The sequence below is a fragment of the Lacerta agilis genome, chromosome 16, assembly GCF_009819535.1.
Source record: "Lacerta agilis isolate rLacAgi1 chromosome 16, rLacAgi1.pri, whole genome shotgun sequence".
Classification (NCBI taxonomy): domain Eukaryota; kingdom Metazoa; phylum Chordata; class Lepidosauria; order Squamata; family Lacertidae; genus Lacerta; species Lacerta agilis.
The window spans coordinates 32,919,203-32,938,529 of record NC_046327.1 but is presented as its reverse complement, the minus strand read 5'-3'; the positions used below and the strand labels follow the sequence as shown (position 1 = coordinate 32,938,529).

General features: G+C 46.5%; 1 protein-coding gene across 2 annotated transcripts in view; it reads left to right on the top strand.

The window, feature by feature from the left end:
* The first annotated feature begins 1,572 nt into the window (after positions 1 to 1,572).
* The window catches only part of CRB3 (crumbs cell polarity complex component 3), a 37,328-nt gene continuing 19,573 nt past the window's right edge, over positions 1,573 to 19,327 (top strand). For both annotated transcript variants that reach the window (XM_033173667.1, XM_033173669.1), the window contains exon 1: positions 1,573 to 1,740. The gene's annotated coding sequence lies outside the window, so the exon portion shown is untranslated. The remainder of the gene's footprint in view (positions 1,741 to 19,327) is intronic.

Genomic DNA, 19,327 nt, shown 5'->3' with positions numbered 1-19,327 from the left:
GATCAGAAGGTCAGCAGTTCGAATTTGCATGAAGGAATGTGCTCCCGTTGTTCGGTTCCAGCTACTGCCAACCTAGAAGTTCGAAAGCACACCAGTGCAAGTAGATAAATAGGCACCGCTGTGGCGGGAAGGTAAACGGCATTTCCGTGCGCTCTGGCTTCCGACACGGTGTCCCGTTGCGCCAGAAGCGGTTTAGTCATGCTGGCCACATGACCTGGAAAGCTGTCTGTGGAAAAACGCTGGCTCCCTCGGCCTGAAAGCGGGGTGAGCACCGCAACCCCACAGTCGCCGTTGGCTGGACTTGACCGTCCAGGGGTCCTTTACCTTTTACCACACAGAACCTGTGGGCTGCACACTGTCTTGTTGCATGAAGGGGTGGGGTGACCGGATTTACAAATCAGTCCCCTGACAAAATCCATCTATTTGCCCTGTTTCTCCTAAAATAAGACATAGCCATAAAATAAGCCATAGCAGGATTTCTATGCATTTGCGAAATATAAGCCGTTCCCCAAAAATAAGCCATACCCCGAAAATAAGCCATAGTGACGTGGTACCTCCCATTAAAACAGCCTTGGGAGGCGTGGCTATGCAGCGTACCGATGCGACACGGTTAAAATAAGACATCCCCTGAAAATAAGCCATACTGTGTTTTGTTGAGCGAAAAAAAATATAAGACGGTGTCTTATTTTAGGAGAAAGACGGTAGTAGGAAGTTGAAAAGTGTCCCTGGATTCATTGAAAAAATCTGGTAACCTTACCCTAGGACCCTGCCAGAGCCCTTTCAACTCCTTCCCAAAGCCCAGTCCCTCTCTTACCCAGTGCCAAGGCCGGGGGGGGGGGCCTCAAAAGTTGCCAAGGGCCACCCAAAATGGCCTTGAGGGCCACACACTGGACCACCCTGTTTTATTTCTTCATCAGCTTCTTGCCAAGTGGAATTCAACAGGTGATGTCTTTTTCTGTTCTGCACCTGTAAGCTTCTCCTGGAGAATTTCTAATTTAACATAGGTGTGGCCAAGATGCCAGACCCTTGCCAGAAAGAAAAGCTGCCAAGCATACTTAAGAAATGGCAGAACCAATTGATGGGGATTTTGGAACTCAATCTCAGATATGTGGCTGTAAATCTTGGATATGTGACTGTAAAATTTTAATCTGAAAAGTCAAATAAATAAATTTTTATATACTTATAAAGGATTTTGGAACTCAATCTGGGAACATCTCTTCCCCACCCCCACCCCAAATATACCTATCAATATACCTGCCGCGGGAATCCATCTGCCTCCCCTTTGTAGTTTTGCCAAGTGAGAAATTTGGGGTCCTGAGCTCCTCGAGGCAGAGACCCACCTCCATCTCTTGCTACTCCGTCCAGCTCCAGGCGCGCCGATGGCTCCAGCCGGGCAAACACGTCCTAGGCATAGCGCCGCCGAAGTCGAGCAAGGGCGGCGCCCACGACGATCGGACACTCGCAGGGCAGGAGGCCGGTAGGGCAGCTCGTGGGAACTCCGGCCCGCGGGTTGGCTGGCTGGCTGCCGCCGTCCAGGCCGTGCCCTCCTAGCTTCGGCCGCCGCCAGGTAAGCGGAGAGGCGGCGCCTCACCTGACTCAGGTGCACGGGGGGAAGTACCTGGGCGGGTCACGTGGCCAGGAGCGGGAGGCGGCGCCGTCGCGGTGTCGCCTTCGCGGGGGAACAAGCGCTCTGGCCGAAGCAGCTCCGGGATCGGGAAGGGCCCGACGGTGGCTGAGCAGGTGAGAGGCGTCGGGGCGGGGAGGAGGCCGGGGGGGGGAAATGGTTGGGGGTACCTGCCCCAGAAGAGCCCCACCGCGCGGCCTGGCAACCCACGGCGAGGGAGGCAAGTTTTTGCCCGGGACACCTGCCGGACGGGTGCGTGTGAGTTAGTTTCTCCTTCGCCGATCTTGCTCCTCTCGGGGTGATTTTCGTGGCACAGGTAGGGTGGGATAGAGTCGAGTGGGAAATGGAGGCTCCTTTCCCACTTTGGGGTCTGGACCTTTCCTGCCCTCCGGGGCCTTTGTGGCTCCCACCGTCCGGCCCGGACTTCCCTACAAATGGGGAGCGTCTGTAGCCCCTCCCCCAAAGCCCCCCAACCTCCACTTTCCCGTTCCTTCCTGAGCAAGAAGGTGTCCGCAATCCGAAGCCTCCTGGGAAGGGGGCGCTTCTGCTCTGCCCCGGATCTGGGGCGGGGGCAGCGGGGGAGAAAGTGATTTCCCTTTTCTTCCTCTTCCCTCCTCCTCCCCCGCATCTACTTCTCCTGCTCAAGAGGAAACCGAGGCATCTTTTCTGCAAAGAGGCGCCGGAGGAGAGCCGGCTGCGGGGCCGAGGGAGGGGGAAGAGGAGAGTTGCTGCTTCTGCTCGCTGTGACTTTGGCTTCCTAAGCGGCCGAGTTAACCATTAAGCAGCGCGCCTGAACTGATCGCGACGCAACCCAAGCTGGGGAGAGGGGGGGGAGCACCTTCTTGACCCCCCCTCCCCCAATCTGGGCCTTGCAGGCTGGGAATAACCCAGAAATTCTTCAACCTTTGGGATTGCAATAGTCCCGAGCCGGCTGGCTTTTTGCTGCTGCGGGTGTGTTCCTCGGTGTTGCTGTGTTTTTAAAAACACACCTCAAATTGCTATGGCCCTTCAGTGTGTGTTCTATTTACCGTGCTGGGCTGTGTATCTGTTAATACCTTTCGGCAGCTAAAAAACATAATTACTCTGCTAAGCAATTCTAGAGTATGTTTGTGTGTGCACTTTCCTAGTTTAACAACATGAGGTGTTGCGCATTACTGGGCCAAACCAAGGTCTGCTTACACCAGCATTTTTATTTTCATCTTTTTTGCAACCGGCGGCATGAAATAGCCTGCAGGAAACTCGCCAGCAATTTACATTCGGCCCACCTGGGTTTCCGGTGGCGATATGCAAAGGAGGGCAGTTCTCCTGTGCCCATAAAATCCACCACAATGGGAGAGGAGGAGGAATTTCAGCCCTGGGTTCCTGCCCATGGTAAGAAAGCTGGTGGTGGTTCTAGGCCACCCAGTAGGGTTGCCAAATGGCCAACTGGGAGAACAAAATAAAGCCGCAACACTCCATCTTGCTTTGCTTAATGGCAGCAGTTTGGAACATGCTTGGAATCACAGCATAGAGACCAAAACAGACATCTGGGGTGGTTGCTGTTCCTCCTCACACCTCCATTGCTTTTCGTTTTCAAATTTGACAAACATGCATTGCTCCAAATTATTTTTTTAATCCATTCTTGGTTGACATTAGCCTTTGATTCCCTGGTTAGAGCTATGCTGACTTCCTGAGATGTGTTTTGCTTATGGGTCAGCCTTCCTGGGGCCTTCATTTCACTTGACCGAGGCCCTTGGAGATGGCACTGAAGCTTCATTTAAGGCTAATACAGTTATGTCAGACTTCTGGCTGGTACAGCCAGGTTTTCAGAGTAAATAAATGCCCAGGTTTCCAACTTTTCGGACCAGACATTCACTAGCAGCATTGCTCTGTTTTTGTGGGCAAATAATTGTGTTTCTTGAGGGTCTGGTGATTCACCTAACAAGCCTGAGAAGAAGGACTGCCAGTCTTCTTTCTCCTGGTCTCTGTGACTCCCTGGCCCTTTGACTGTTGACTGATAGGCAGAAATGAGCATGTGAACTTTGTTTGCATGTTTTATAAAGCTTTAACTGCTGAATTCTTGCTTGACCTGCTGCTATTAAAAACTCCACTAGAAATTACATCCTCCTGAGTTCATAAAGTTTGTTTTTTAAAAAATGCCTTGGGTTGGCATATGCTGAAATATTATACAAATGGTTCTCAAGTGTTTCAGAACTTTGTATCTATTAGTGGAGTTAGATGTGTCCCTATGTACTGAGTTCAAAGGGATTTTGTACCTTCTAGTTACCTGCTCCTGAACTGAGTATAAACAGGTGCTGGTATGCCTCTAGCTATTAAAAGAGAGACACTCAGCAACTATTTGCAGGCAATTAAACTTTATTTACTTTAGGATTATTCCATGGTGTGTTTATTTCAGGCAGGGAAAAGTTCAGTGGTGATGGCTGCTCACCCACCTGGGCTACAGGGAAAGCCCAAGTCATCTGGGCATAAAATCTAAATAGCAGCTACTTTCCACTTACTGACATGGGGCATAGTCTACCAGGGTGTTCCCCACAGTGGTGCTCTTCCATAATGCCCATCGATCTAAATCGGAGCTGGAGAACCTATAGTCCTCCAAGTGTTTGCTGTACTACAACTCTCATCATCCCTGACCGTTGGCTGCGCTGGATAGGCCTGATGGGAGTTGGAGTCTAACTAAACACGGCCACAGGTTCCCCCACCCCTGATCAAAGTGGGAGCGTTTTACCCTCAGAGGGGCAGGTCTGTCTGCGGTCTTCAGTGGTTCCCCAGATCATCCTGCAGTGATGGCAGCCTCTGCTATGCTGCAGAGAAGGGAACGTGAAGCCACTGTTGCAAAATTCGCATCACTCATTGCTATTCAAACCAGAACGTTTGGACACCCCTTTGTGCATGTCTCTGCATTCTCTTGGTAGACCAGGGACCTTGTCAAATACTCTTACGGCTTTGGCACACTGGCACCTCTTGACCTAAATTGCACCAGGTTATATCTGGGCAGAGAAAGAAAAATCTGTCTGCTACTCATTAGGAGATACTCTCTTTGTTGTTGTTGTTGTTGTTGTTGTTGTTGTTGTTGTTCAGTCGTGTCCGACTCTTCATGACCCCATGGACCAGAGCACGCCAGGCACGCCTATCCTTCACTGCCTCTTGTAGTTTGGCCAAACCCATGCCAGTAGCCTCGAGAACACTGTCCAACCATCTCATCCTCTGTTGTCCGCTTCTCCTTGTGCCCTCCATCTTTCCCAACATCAGGGCATTTGGTAGCAGTTATTCCATGGGATCACGAAGAGTCAGACATGACTGAACAACAACAAATTTAAGCTAGGTATCTGTTGTTGGTGTTGGTCTAATTTTGTGCAGGGCTGGCCAGGCCCTACCATTAGGAAGAGAGGGGCAGGCACTTCAGTTGGTAAATGATGGGGGCACAGAGTGGCAGTTGGAGAAGAGAACCCTTTGTGCCATATGGTCTGCACTGTGCCCCCTAAAGTCGCCTGCTGCTCTCGGGCATGGCGGAGGAGCTTTTTCTAGCCCTGGTGTTGAAGTAAGATCCAATTGCCAGTTTGGCCAGCTTCTATAAGTGCAACTGGGGGTGTGGGGTATGTCACTATCTTGCCCTTCATCTTGGGCAGCAAAATGTCTTGGGCTAGCTAGCCGTGAGCCTTGTGGGCAATTTGTGCATGATGTGGCGTATGTGGTTCTGGGTATGTTTGCTTTCTTGCTTTGCACCATTGAGTGTGGTGTTAGCATCTTGAGTCCCGTCAGGGAAGAAGGCAGGGCGTGAACAAATACGTAATATATAATAATGGTAATAATTTGTTCCTGACAAGGATCCAGCCTCACACAGTGATTCAACGTCACACAGTTATTTCGCTCAACGTAAAAGGAGCTTGTCATGCTTCTATAGAATTGGTATCACCTCCCATTTTGAAAGATGACTCACAGAAACCTGCCAAAGGTCATGGGAATGAGTCTTTGTCTTGAAGCTGCCTTTCTGGCCTAGACTTCTCTTTGCCAAGGAATTTGAAACTGCAAGGATGTCTTGCATAGGAGCCCCAGGCAAGGAGCAAAATACAATGTTTGCAAGGAGCAAAATCATCATGTTGGAGAGGATGCTAAATTATAGGTACATACCAACATATGTGGAGGGAATGGCCATAAATAGAACAATTTTAGGAGAAAGTTTTTAAAGAGTTAGATTACAGTCCAGACAATCCCAATAACTCTAGCTTTAGCCTTACTTAATTTATATACTTCAGATATGGACCAATTAAAAAGTAAAGAATTAAGAACATATATATTAACAGCAGCTAGAATGGTAATAGCCAGAACTTGGAAAATTAACTTGCAATTAATGAATGTTGATCACTGGTGTAATATAGTCTGGCAAACAATTTTTACACTGTATGGTATGATTTTGTTAAATATACAAATGAACCAGCATATATCGCACTATGGTGTAGATATGCAGGCAATACTCACTATTATTGTGTATTTTCCAAGTTTTTTTATTGAAGAATAATACACTGTGAAATAATATGTTTAGTATTTTACACACCTCCAGTGATGCTTTTTTTTTTTTTTTTTGGTCAGATGTCGTGTTTTATGATTTATGTGTGTACACTTGTATAATAGAAATGCTAAAAAATAAAATAAACAAAAAGGTCTGATCAAACTAATAGATTTATCATGAGGTGTTGGTTATGATGCTAATAGCATACTCCTACAAATATCTATTCAGTAGTAAGCCCCATTAATTCAGTTGGGCTTCCAGATAAGTAGGTGTAGGACTGCAGGTGCCTCTGAAAATCAGCTGTTAGAGTCAAAGCACGGGAACCTGTATTCATGGTTTGCTTGGAAACTAAACAGTAGATGGGATGGATTGTGGTCCGATCCCATGAGGCTGTTCTTACCTCACTAATGCCACTGCTTTCTTCATCTCTTGAATGTCTCGTTGGATCAAACCCAAAAGCCCACCTCGTCTCGCATCCTGTTCTCATAGTGGCCAACCAGATGCCTATGGGAACATGAATAATTTGAGATTTTGCAACTAACTTTGGGATAAGAGAACTAGCCTTTGAATAAATGGAGAAAGAACAGGCATTGATGGACCACTGTGTGATGAATGCAAATCTAGCCGAAACCATGGCCTAGAGCAGGGGTCAGCAAGGTTTACCTCGCCTGGGCCGGTTCACTCCAGCGGAGATCCCTCCGTGCGCCAGATTGCATGTGTGCCCGCGATTTCCGGCGTCTGCGCAGATGCAATCTCCGGCATCTGCATCTGTGCAGATGTGATTTCTGGCGTCTTTGCATGCGCAGACACGATTTCCAGCGCCACGGAAGCAAGTTCCCGCGCCGCACTGTGCCGATTTAGTGCAGCATGTAGGGACTCGCCGAGCGGGCGGCTCGGTTCGGGGGCGGCTCGTGGGCTGGTTAAACAACCCCCATGGTCCGCTTGTGCCCATGGGCCTTAGGTTGCCAACCCCTGGCCTAGAGTTTTGGAATGGTGCACTTTCCATTTCAAACTACAGTTAGGTAACTGAATATTTCAATCCTTCCGCAATACCAAAAGCCCTGCACACAGAAAATGAGCACATCAGAGAAGAAGACTGCACTTTAGCTTTTTTTTCTGATAGGCTATATTTCTCTGTGTAGGGAGTCCTGCCCCCGCCCTCTGCACCTCAAAGTGATCATTGCAAGATACAGCCCAATGCAGTTCAGCGCTTGTTTTTGTTGACTTTATATATAGTGGGCCTATATGCATGAAAATGGCTGAGAAGCATCAACTTTGTAATAAACTGGTGGGGACCAAACTGGCAGAAACTATGCAGGCAAGGAGTCTTGGGCTCAGAATAGACGGATCGCGGGAAACATCAACTTGCAAGGCTGTGGGGTTGAAAATGGACATCCCAGTGTTAGGAAATATTAAGATGCAGGCCAAAAAATAAGCGCCTATGCAAGATCAGATAAAGCCAATCTTTAAGATCTTCCAAGGAGTCCCTGCTAAGTCTCTCCTTTTTAAAATAATAATTGTTATTGTTTTAATGCACAAATATTACAAAAAAATTTCACGCATAATCATCCATATTTTCCACCTTTTTGGCTTTCATAGCCCTGACTTCCCTCAGACATCCCACATGGTTTTCAAGTTTCTATCTTTTTAATCTATACATCTTTAGTCTATCATTGCTTAAACTATCATATACATAATAGTCACTATAAAATTCATAATTACAATAATATTTCTTTATTTGTCTTCAAAGCTTCTTGAAGTCCTACAAACGTATTCAATTGAGTATCATTATCTTTCAGATAGTTCGTAAATTTAGCCCAGTCTTTGGTGAATTTCTGGTCCCGCTGTTCTCGGATTCTTCCCGTCATTTTGTCCAGTTCTGCATATTCCATTAATTTCACTATCCATTCTTCCTTTGTCGGTGTTTCTTCCTGTTTCCACCTTTGTGCTATCAAAATTCTTGCCGCAGTCAACCCTGCTAGTCTCTTCATGACTATCAGATTGTGATGGCACAGATTGCATTAGTGAGGCACAGGCAGTGGCGACCTTTGTTGTTGTTGTTCAGTCGTTCAGTCGTGTCCGACTCTTCGTGACCCCATGGACCAGAGCACGCCAGGCACGCCTATCCTTCACTGCCTCCCGCAGTTTGGCCAAACTCATGTTAGTAGCTTCAAGAACACTGTCCAACCATCTCATCCTCTGTCGTCCCCTTCTCCTTCTGCCCTCCATCTTTCCCAACATCAGGGTCTTTTCCAGGGAGTCTTCTCTTCTCATGAGGTGGCCTGGAGCCTCAACTTCAGGATCTGTCCTTCTAGTGAACACTCAGGGCCGATTTCCGTGAGAATGGATAGGTTTCATCTTCTTGCAGTCCATGGGACTCTCAAGAGTCTCATCCAGCAGCATAATTCAAAAGCATCAATTCTTCGGCGATCAGCCTTCTTGATGGTCCAGCTCTCACTTCCGTACATTACTACTGGGAAAACCATAGCTTTAACTATACGGACCTTTGTCGGCCAGGTGATGTCTTTGCTTTTTAAGATGCTGTCTAGGTTTGTCATTGCTTTTCTCCCAAGAAGCAGGCGTCTTCTAATTTCGTGACTACTGTCACCATCTGCAGTGATCATGGAACCCAAGAAAGTGAAATCTCTCACTGCCTCCATTTCTTCCCCTTCTATTTGCCAGGAGGTGATGGGACCAGTGGCCATGATCTTAGTTTTTTTTGATGTTGAGCTTCAGACCATATTTTGCGCTTTCCTCTTTCACCCTCATTAAAAGGTTCTTCAATTCCTCCACACTTTCTGCCATCAAGGTTGTATCATCAGCATATCTGAGGTTGTTGATATTTTTTCCGGCAATCTTAATTCCGGTTTGGTATTCATCCAGTCCAGCCTTTCGCATGATGAATTCTGCATATAAGTTAAATAAGCAGAGAGACAATACCTTTATATGCCTCTTAAAAACATGTTTACCCAAGCTTTCCTGGGTACTTTATCCCCCCCCCCAAAAAATCGCTTGTACGATGTTCAGTTTTATTTGTGTTATTTTTTTGTGTCTAATTTTTAGGAAATTTTATTGCACGTTACTTGCATTTTTATTGCCTTTTATAGAAATTTTAACTATATTGGTATAAAATTAATTGATTAACCAAAGGCCCTGCTAGTCTAGTATTGTGGCCAGTTAGATGCCCCCCTGGGAAGCTCTTGAGCAGAGCAAGAGGCGAAATAGCTGACTCCCCAATTATCTCCAAAGTTGTTAGGTGCTATAAGGCCATTAAGGTAATCGGCCTTCCCCAACCTGGGGCCCTCCAGATCTTTGCGAGAGCCGCTTGTAATGTGGTGGCAATGGTTTGTGTAAGTGTGTCTGTCTGCAGTGGTGGTGGTGGTGGGAGGCAAAAATTACCATGGTGGGGGGAGCACATCGAAGCCCAGGAGCATACCAAAAGCAGCCCTTTGGATCCCCTCCAATGTGCAATTAAGCAAAAGAATTCATCGCCACAGGACGTTTGTAAAGCTTTTAGAAAAGGATTAGATTGATTCACTGATGGGTAGCAGGCACAGTAACTACAAGAGGCAACCTTTTGTGTTGCCAGATGTGTCTTGCTGGTGAACTTGTGAGGCACATCTCGTGGTATTGTTGCATGCAGAAAGCTGGCCTTAGGTGGACGATGGATGGATCTGACTCAGTAAATTAAAATTCCTGCCGACATGGCTATTAGGCAATCTGCAGTTTTGTTTCCAGCGCTGGAAATGGAGCAGTGCTTGACGTGTTACTCCCACTGAACCAGTAATCTGGGGAATGTTCAGTTATAAATGTTCTGCTGCAAAACTGGTGGGGTGCCTGTGTGTTTTTGTTTGTGTGTGGAAGATTACCATGTGTGGGGAAATCTTCTGAAAACGGAAGGCACCAATGAAGTACTAGATTTAACAGGGGTCAGCAAACTTTTTCAGCAGGGGGCCGGTCCACTGTCCCTCAGACCTTGTGGGGGGGCCGGACTATTTTTTTTTTTTAAATATGAACAAATTCCTATGCCCCAGAAATAACCCAGAGATGCATTTTAAATAAAAGCACACCTTCTACTCATGTAAAAACACGCTGATTCCTGGACCATCTGTGGGCCGCATTTAGAAGGTGATTGGGCCGGATCTGGCCCCCAGGCCTTAGTTTGCTACCCATGTACTAGTACTTCACAGAGCTCCTTGAGTTCCTGGGACATGAAAGGTCTTTGGAGTGTTGTTTACAGGTGAAACTCGAAAAATTAGAATATTGTGAAAAAGTTAATTTATGTAAGCAATTGTCTTCGTTAGCTACTGGAGTTTAATATATGAGATAGACTCATGACATGCAAAGCGAGATGTGTCAAGCCTTTATTTGTTATAATTGTGAAGATTATGGCGTACAGCTGATGAAAACCCCAAAGTTGAAATTGTTAATTTGGGGTTCTCATCAGGTGTAAGCCATAATAATCACAATTATAACAAATAAGGGCTTGACATACCTCGCTTTGCATGTCATGAGTCTATCTCATATATTAGTTTCACCTTTTAAGTTGAATTACTGAAAGAATGAACCTTTCCACAATATTCTACTTTTTCAAGTTTCAGCTGTATATAGTGGCTTCAAGGTGTGGGGTGCTTTGCTGAGAACAAGACGACAGGTCCTGGTGTGAGGAGCTTGCAGAATAAGACTTGACACAGAGGAAGTGGAAGCAGCAAGAATAAATATGCGACCCCCCCCCCCAAAAAAAAATTATAGACGGTTGCAGACTTAGGTGTAATTGGCTGTGGCAGAAAGTCATGCTTCTCAGCAAACAACAATGTCTAGAATGTACATAAGGCCTGAGGACTGTTAACATGGGGGGGGGGGGAGCTGCTAACATTGGGGAGGTGGCTATGGTATAAGACAGCCTCCCCACCAATATGATGCCCTTCAAATATTTTGGACTACAGTTTCAGTTGGCCTCAGCCTGCATGATGGGAGATGTAGTTCATTGGGGCATGACCCAGCAGAAAGGAATTGTTGTGGGCTTCCCTTTCCTGGGTGTAGAGAGGCTTACAGATGTCTTCCATCTGAATCCGGAGCATAGCTGTCAACTTTCCCCTTTTTATAAGGTAAATTCCCTTACTCCGAATAGGATTCCTCGCAGGGTGGATTTGATTTAAATGAAACTGATTTAAATTTTTAAAAATCCGATTTAAATTTAAAAAATCCTTTTTTTTATTTAAATCCACCCTGAGCCTTACTGACTAGTGATTTAAATCGTGATTTAAATAAGTTTGATTTAAATCAAATCCACCCTGAATTTTCTCGCAATAAAAGGGAAAAGTTGACAGCTATGAGGAGTGCTTTTTCAGCCTGAGAAAGTGGCAACCATTTTGCGTTGGGAAGAAGAAGAAGAAGAAGAAGAGTTTGGATTTGATATCCCGCTTTTCACTACCCGAAGGAGTCTCAAAGCGGCAGACATTCTCCTTTCCCTTCCTCCCCCACAACAAACACTCTGTGAGGTGAGTGGGGCTGAGAGACTTCAAAGAAGTGTGACTAGCCCAAGGTCACCCAGCAGCTGCATGTGGAGGAGTGGAGACACGAACCCGGTTCCCCAGATTACGAGTCTACCGCTCTTAACCACTACACCACACTGGCCCTATGCCGCAGAGAGGGATGTGGTGGGGCGAGGACTTCATGCAGTGGTGGCATACTAAGGGTGAGTACAGATAGACGTTGTTTGAGCAGTTGAGAGCAGCTGTGGGTGGAAATGGGAGTTGTGCAGAGGCTGACAGTGAAAGAGTGCCAACTGATGAGCGTTGTAATGTCAAAATTTGTCCTAACCCTCCCCCTGCTCAGAACAAATTTTCTGCTCCTCTGAAATGGATCTTCATTTCTGAAATGGCAAACAAATGTTTAAATCAGGGTGTTGCTAGACTCCTGACTCACATCGGCCCCAGCCAGCAGCACCAGTGGTCAGGGCTGATTTTGCAGCAACATTTGTTTGGGGGGGGGACATATTCCTCACCCCTGCTTTAAACAAATAAGCATTGCATGTTTGTTACTGCCCCCTCAATCCCTGCTGAGCTGTGTATGGGACTCCAGGGGTCTTGGCCCTCAACCAGGGTCTGTGCTCTGAAGGCAACCCTGTATTGGGAAATTTTTAATGTCTACTGTTTTACATTTTTGTTTGTGCTGTATGTTGCCCAGAGTGGCTGGGGGAACCCAACCAGATGGGCAGGGTATAAATAATAAAATTGCAGTATTGTTGTTGCTTTAAGAAATATGATTTATTCACATATTTGTACCTGAGTTTGGATGGAGGGGGTCCAGATCTTGTGGCATGTCGTCTCAAGCAGGGCTTGTTCCCTCCAGCATTTCAGCGCTGGAGCCCAATGAATCTCTCCCAACCCGTCTGGCATAAGATGGATCTCTTTCTTCCCCTTTCTTCTTCTCAGCACAGCTTGCTAAAGACACTATTTCCCTGTGACCTCATATCCAGTTACCCAGTAACCTTCAAAATCCCCAGTCTCTGTTCACACAGGTGGGAGGGGGGGGGAGGACAGTTCTCTTGCATTGCCAATGACCCCCAATGGCCATGTGTTGTTTCTTAATAGCTCTAGCTTGGCCAGTTCATTTGCACAGGCTAGCTCAGGAATTCCTCAGCAGTTTGTATTTCTCCCTTCGTATCCCAAATAATCAAAATCCTACCATTTATTAAACGCGGGTGGCGCTATGGGTTAAACCACTGAGCTCAGGGCTTGCCGATCAGAAGGTTGGCGGTTTGAATCCCCGCGAAGGGGTGAGCGCCCGTTGTTTGGTCCCAGCTTCTGCCAACCTAGCAGTTCGAAAGCACGTCAAAGTGAAAGTAGATAAATAGGTACCACTCCGGCAGGAAAGGTAAACGGCGTTTCCGTGCGCTGCTCTGGTTCGCCAGAAGCGGCTTAGTCATGCTGGCCACATGACCCGGAAGCTGTACGCCGGCTCCCTCGGCCAGTAAAGCGAAATGAGCGCCGCAACCCCAGAGTCATTCGCGACTGGACCTAACGGTCAGGGGTCCCTTTACCTTTACCTTTACCATTTATTAATTTCTAGGGTTGGGGGGGTCCCCCTAAACGTATAACAATATATACACACAGACAGCCAGAATACTGACAAAGCAGGTGACTGAGATCAGTGTTCAAATCACTGATAACTGATAGCACGTCACAGGTATGTTTGTATGTTTTCTTGTTTCTGAAACTGTATAGCGACCCCTTCAATGTCGCTGGCATTCCCAGAAATAACAACAACCACCACCATAATGGCACAATAATATTGTAATGTAACCAGAAAATCGTACAGCATGAAACTCTAGTCAAAGAGGGGTCTATATGATACCTTGGAAGAGCTTGCGTGTAATACTTCAAAAAAGGTAGGTGGGTGGGAACAGTGGGGTGGCGGGGGAGGCAGCGAGTCCTGCTTAAAGGTTGTCAAACAAGACTCCCCACTTCGCTTTGGGCTGCTTGCCAAAAGTGGGGGAAGTTGAGCGAGGAAGATAAATAAATAAATAAACGAGCAAGCAAGCAAGCAAGCTCTTAGCTTGCCTTCCTTCCTTCCACACTGAGAGCCAGTGTGGTGTAGTGGTTAAGAGCGGTAGACTCGTAATCTGGTGAACCGGGTTCGCGTCTCCGCTCCTCCACATGCAGCTGCTGGGTGACCTTGGGCTAGTCACACTTCTCTGAAGTCTCTCAGCCCCACTCACCTCACAGAGTGTTTGTTGTGGGGGATGAAGGGAAAGGAGATTGTCAGCCGCTTTGAGACTCCTTCAGGTAGTGATAAAGTGGGATATCAAATCCAAACTCTTCTTGTCTTCTTCTTCTTCTTCTTCTTCTTCTTCTTCTTCTTCTTCTTCTTCTTCTTCTCATCCTCCTCCTCCTCCTCAGTTCCTGTGTGATGTTGCAATGCCAAGCTCTGTTCCTCTGCCATGTTTTCTTCCCTCCCTCTGGTTCCCTCCATGTCTGGAAGTGTGATATTGCTGAAAGGGAATTATGTCATCATGTGAAATAACTCTGTCACTCCATGACTCTTGCCTAGCCCCAGCTGGTGAATGCAAGCTGGCTATTTTTAGACCTCTTTCCCCACCCAACCCTGAAGGTTTGAGCATTAAATTACAGTATAACCCTATAATGATGATGATGATGATAGGGCCTGTGTCACTTTATATTTCCCCACAACCTCTCTGAGGTGAGGTTTAGGCTGAGAATGTGTTTTGCCAGAGGCAACCCAGTGAACTCAACTCTTCCAAATCCAGGAAAGTCCATTGTTACCCCTCTAGGCAGCATCATTTAAATGCTAATCTGTTGCCTTTATGTGCATTTATATCGCATTGCCTTGGAGTGTTCCAAGCTTAATCTGGGTCAGTTTTGCAACTCTTTGTTATGTAGGCCTGTGTTATTACCCCTCAGTGCATGGACAGATCAATGAGTGGCTTGCCTAAAGCCCAGCCAAAGAGTTCCTGCCTGAAGTGATCCAAACTGGGGGTTTTCTGGTTCATAGCTCAGCTACTGAACCATCAGGCTATGCTAGTGGAAGTTAAGTCATAGGTTTCAGTGGGACTTATTTTGAAGTAAACGTGAAAAGATTGCAACCCTTTGTCAGCTTGGCTCCACTGCCTGGCATTTCACACATTTCCCAGCAACAACTCTGAGGTTTCTCCCACTTTGCACCCCAACACTGTGTGTCTTCTGAAAAATGAGTTACAGCCAGTCCTGGGTCTCCAACAAGTATACCTAAATGAGGTACACATTTTTGAACACCTGCTCATTGCCCATGGGTTATCTTGATAGTGTAATGTGTGAAGAGGCCCTGGTAATCACATGGATGGTGAAGTCTTGCACAGGGTTGCTTTGGGTAGACTTTGGTGACAACAGAATATCTTCTTCTTCTTCTTCTTCTTCTTCTTCGATCACCCGTAGTCAAGTAAGATTGTCTTCCATGAACACTATCTTAACAGTGAGTCCGTAAGTGGAGGCCAATTCTGGATCCACACATCCTTCCACAGTGGGAACATAGGTTTCTGGGCAGGAGTTGATCACAGTGAGGGTTTGCCAAGCATGCCTTACTCTTAGCACATTTCTCCCTTTCATCCTGAGTTTGAGCATCTTCAAAGCCCATGGCACCTTTGGTAAAGGGTGTTCTCCAGTTGGAGTGCATCTCTTCCAGATGTATCTTGGGGTGGTGGTGGTCTTGGGTTACACCCCTTCTGTGATGTATGTATGATATTTCCGGGAGTGGTCTTGGACTCCAGGGTGGGCAATTTAAAATGTCTATATAAGGGCTTGCACGCATGGCTCTGGGTCCTTCCCCGCTCTCCTCTCCTGATCTTTAATAAAGATCAGGCTTACTAGCTGCTTTGCTTCTCAATATCCTCTGGTTGGCCTTGTTATTTTCTCCTACTGATGGAGAACCTACAGTTGGACTAGAATTCCCATCATCCCTGACTATTATTGGCCTTGCTGGCTGGGGCTGATGGGAGTTTGAGTACAACAGCCTCTGGAAGGGCACAGATTCTCCATCCCTGTAACAAAGCATGACAAAAGACTTTATGCAAGAAATGCTACAGATTGTTATTACCGGTATATAACAGGAGCAAATTTAATACGCACTATTCATTAGTGTAGTGCAGTGTTTTTCAACCTTTTTTGGGCAAAGGCACACTTGTTTCATGAAAAAAATCACGAGGCACACCACCATTAGAAAATGTTAAAAAAATTAACTCTGTGCCTATATTGACTATATATAAAGTAATTCTCTTGAATAGGAATCAAATAAACACAAAGAAAGTATTTTATAATTACTTTATTATGAAATAGTAAGTAAACAGAAATATGAAAAATTATAAAATACTTTATTCAGTGCGCAACCTGGGTCTGTTTGGCTGGTTTTTTAAAATCTTTCAAATTTTTCAATTTTTCCCATGGCACACCAGGCAACATCTCGCGGCACACTAGTGTGCCGCGGAACAGTGGTTGAAAAACACTGGTGTAGTGAGTAAGAAAAACACACAGTCCCTATTTTTAATAGGTATAGCTGCAGGGTGTGGTGTTGATCCCTAGGGGGAGGGGAAGGCAGAACAGGAAAAAGGGCATTATGACCCTGATAATTGGTCTAGCTGGTTCTTGCTGAGCTGCTTGGACTTGCTCTCTTTCACAGATCCACTTGGGGAGTGTTGTTAGGATAGACCTTGCAAGCTCACTTGGGGCCTGTCTTAAACTGACATGCCATCCCTGAGTACATTGGACAGGAAGGAGCAGCTAGCTCTGGCTCCCTGATGAGTGGACACACATTTGCAAATATACATTACATTTTAAAGTAGAGGCAACTCTCTGTTTGCACAGCGGTTGTGTTCCAGGTCACTGCGCACTTGTGTAAACTTGCGTATACTTGGAACACCTATTGAAAAAGCCTGCAAATAGCCCGTGTCACTTCCGCCCCTTTTTGTGATGTTTTTGGGTCACTTCCGGGTTCGGCACGATGCATGTGTGTGTGGTCACGTACATATCGGACGCACCTAAAATGGTGTACTTTCGGTGTACACCTGGAAAATGAAATCTGTAAGTGACTCTAGGGGCCAGAGTAAAGGTAAAGGTAAAGGTAAAGGGACCCCTGACAATTAAGTCCAGTCGCGAACAAGCCTGGGGTTGTGGCGCTCATCTCGCTATAAAGGCGGCGGGAGCTGGAGTTTGTCCACTTCCGCACAGTTTTTCCAGGTCATGTGGCCAGCATGACTACCCCCTTCTGGCGAAACCAGAGCAGCTCAGGGAAACGCTGTTTACCTTCCCGCCGGAGCAGTACCGATTTATCTACTTGCACTTGATGTGTTTTTGAACTGCTAGATTGGCAGGAGCTGAGACCAAGCAATGGGAGCTCACCCCGTCGCAGGGATTCGAACCGCCGACCTTCTGATCGGCAAGCCTTAGGCTCTGTGGTTTAACTCACAGTGCCACCTGTGTCCCCAGCGCCACCACAGTCAGCCGGTGTACAGCTTCCAGGTCATGTGGCCAGCATGACTAAGCCGCTTATGGCGAACCAGAGCAGCACACGGAAACGCCGTTTACCTTTCTCGATGGAGCTCACCCCGTTGCGGGGATTCGAACCACTGACCTTTCGATCGGCAAGCCCAAGCAGCGCAGTGGTTTAACCCACAGCACCACCCACCATGACTCCTCATGGAGCACACTTGCCACATCCGAGAATTCAGCCCCTTCTGAAATGCCATGCCTTGCTTGTTGTTTTTCTGGGGACAGCCAACCAAAGACAACCAACTCCACCTTGTTGTTGTTGTTCAGTCGTTCAGTCGTGTCCGACTCTTCGTGACCCCATGGACCAGAGCACGCCAGGCACGCCTATCCTTCACTGCCTCTCGCAGTTTGGCCAAGCTCATGTTAGTAGCTTCGAGAACACTGTCCAACCATCTCATCCTCTGTCATCCCCTTCTCCTTGTGCCCTCCATCTTTCCCAACATCAGGGTCTTTTCTAGGGAGTCTTCTCTTCTCATGAGGTGGCCAAAGTACTGGAGCCTCAACTTCAGGATCTGTCCTTCTAGTGAGCACTCAGGGCTGATTTCTTTGAGAATGGATAGGTTTGATCTTCTTGCAGTCCATGGGACTCTCAAGAGTCTCCTCCAGCACCATAATTCAAAAGCATCAATTCTTCGGCGATCAGCCTTCTTTATGGTCCAGCTCTCACTTCCGTACATTACTACTGGGAAAACCATAGCTTTAACTATACGGACCTTTGTCGGCAAGGTGATGTCTCTGCTTTTTAAGATGCTGTCTAGGTTTGTCATTGCTTTTCTCCCAAGAAGCAGGCGTCTTCTAATTTCGTGACTGCTGTCACCATCTGCAGTGATCATGGAACCCAAGAAAGTGAAATCTCTCACTGCCTCAGTTTCTTCCCCTTCTATTTGCCAGGAGGTGATGGGACCAGTGGCCATGATCTTAGTTTTTTTGATGTTGAGCTTCAGACCATAACTCCACCTTAGGCCACCCCCAACCTCTCTCACCACCAAGGAAATACAACAAGCGAATACAAGTAAGAGAACCCACACAAGTGACGCTGACACAAAACCCCACACATACACTAAGTAGAAGAATAGGAGCATTGCCACCCCACCCCACCCCACTCAACATTCCCCCCTCTTCCCCCCTCTTTTCTTCCTAACCCAACACTGTATGTAACACTAATGTCTCACAACAAATGAAACTGATCTGTAGAAAACATAACTTGAAAAAAGTGGCAATGTATGTATTTTTGCAAACTAAGAAACCTTTAATAATAATTAACAAATTATTTAAAAACATGGTGGCTGAAAACTTAAGGGAATTGCCACTGGAAGCATCGCCTGTACCCAAGAGTGCATGAGGGCACCCCTGCTCCACCCCACCTCTTTTGCCCACTTGGAGAACATCTGTATGCAATATTGACTCCCATTGGGGAATTACCGTCAGATCATTTCTAACTACAGTGCTACCTTGGTTTGCGAACAGTCTGGTTTGCATACGTTTTGGATTACAAACATGTCAAACCCGGAAGTGCGTGTCCCGGTTTGCGACCTTTTTTTGGATTACAACCCTTTTTAAAAATTATTATTACAATTTTTTTTGGAGGCCCCATTGTTGAACGCGCGCCTTGGGTTAGAACCTGTTTTTGGTTTACGAACAGACCTCCGGAACGGATTATGGTTGTAAACCAAGGTACCACTGTATTAGCAAGCAAATCGCTTAGCAAAAAATGGTCAGCTGTTAATGGTATTTAGATTTATCCAATGAAGAACTGCGCAAGCTTCAAATTGGGATTTATTGAATCCTGTTCTATTGCAACTTGGGGCTGTTCCCTTTTTTCTGCATCAGCATCTCAGCCCATTTGCTTGGCACAATGCAGACTTCTTGTAGCTGAAAGGTTCGCTCTCCATTCTGCCTCACGAAGAGGTTCTGCTCAGTGACAACAGGGATAGCTGGCCCACAAAGATGGCATTTTCTTATCCGTTTCGTACTTCTGGAGCTTGGCAAGCTTTGGCTTTCTTTCGGTTCATTTAATTGCCGAGTGCTTTACAGTCTGTTGTCTTTGTCCATGGAGTTTTCTTGGCAGGGATACTGGAGTGGCTTGCCAGTTCCTTCTCCAGGTGGATCACATTTAGTCTAAACTCTCCGCTATGACCTGTCCATCTTGAGTGG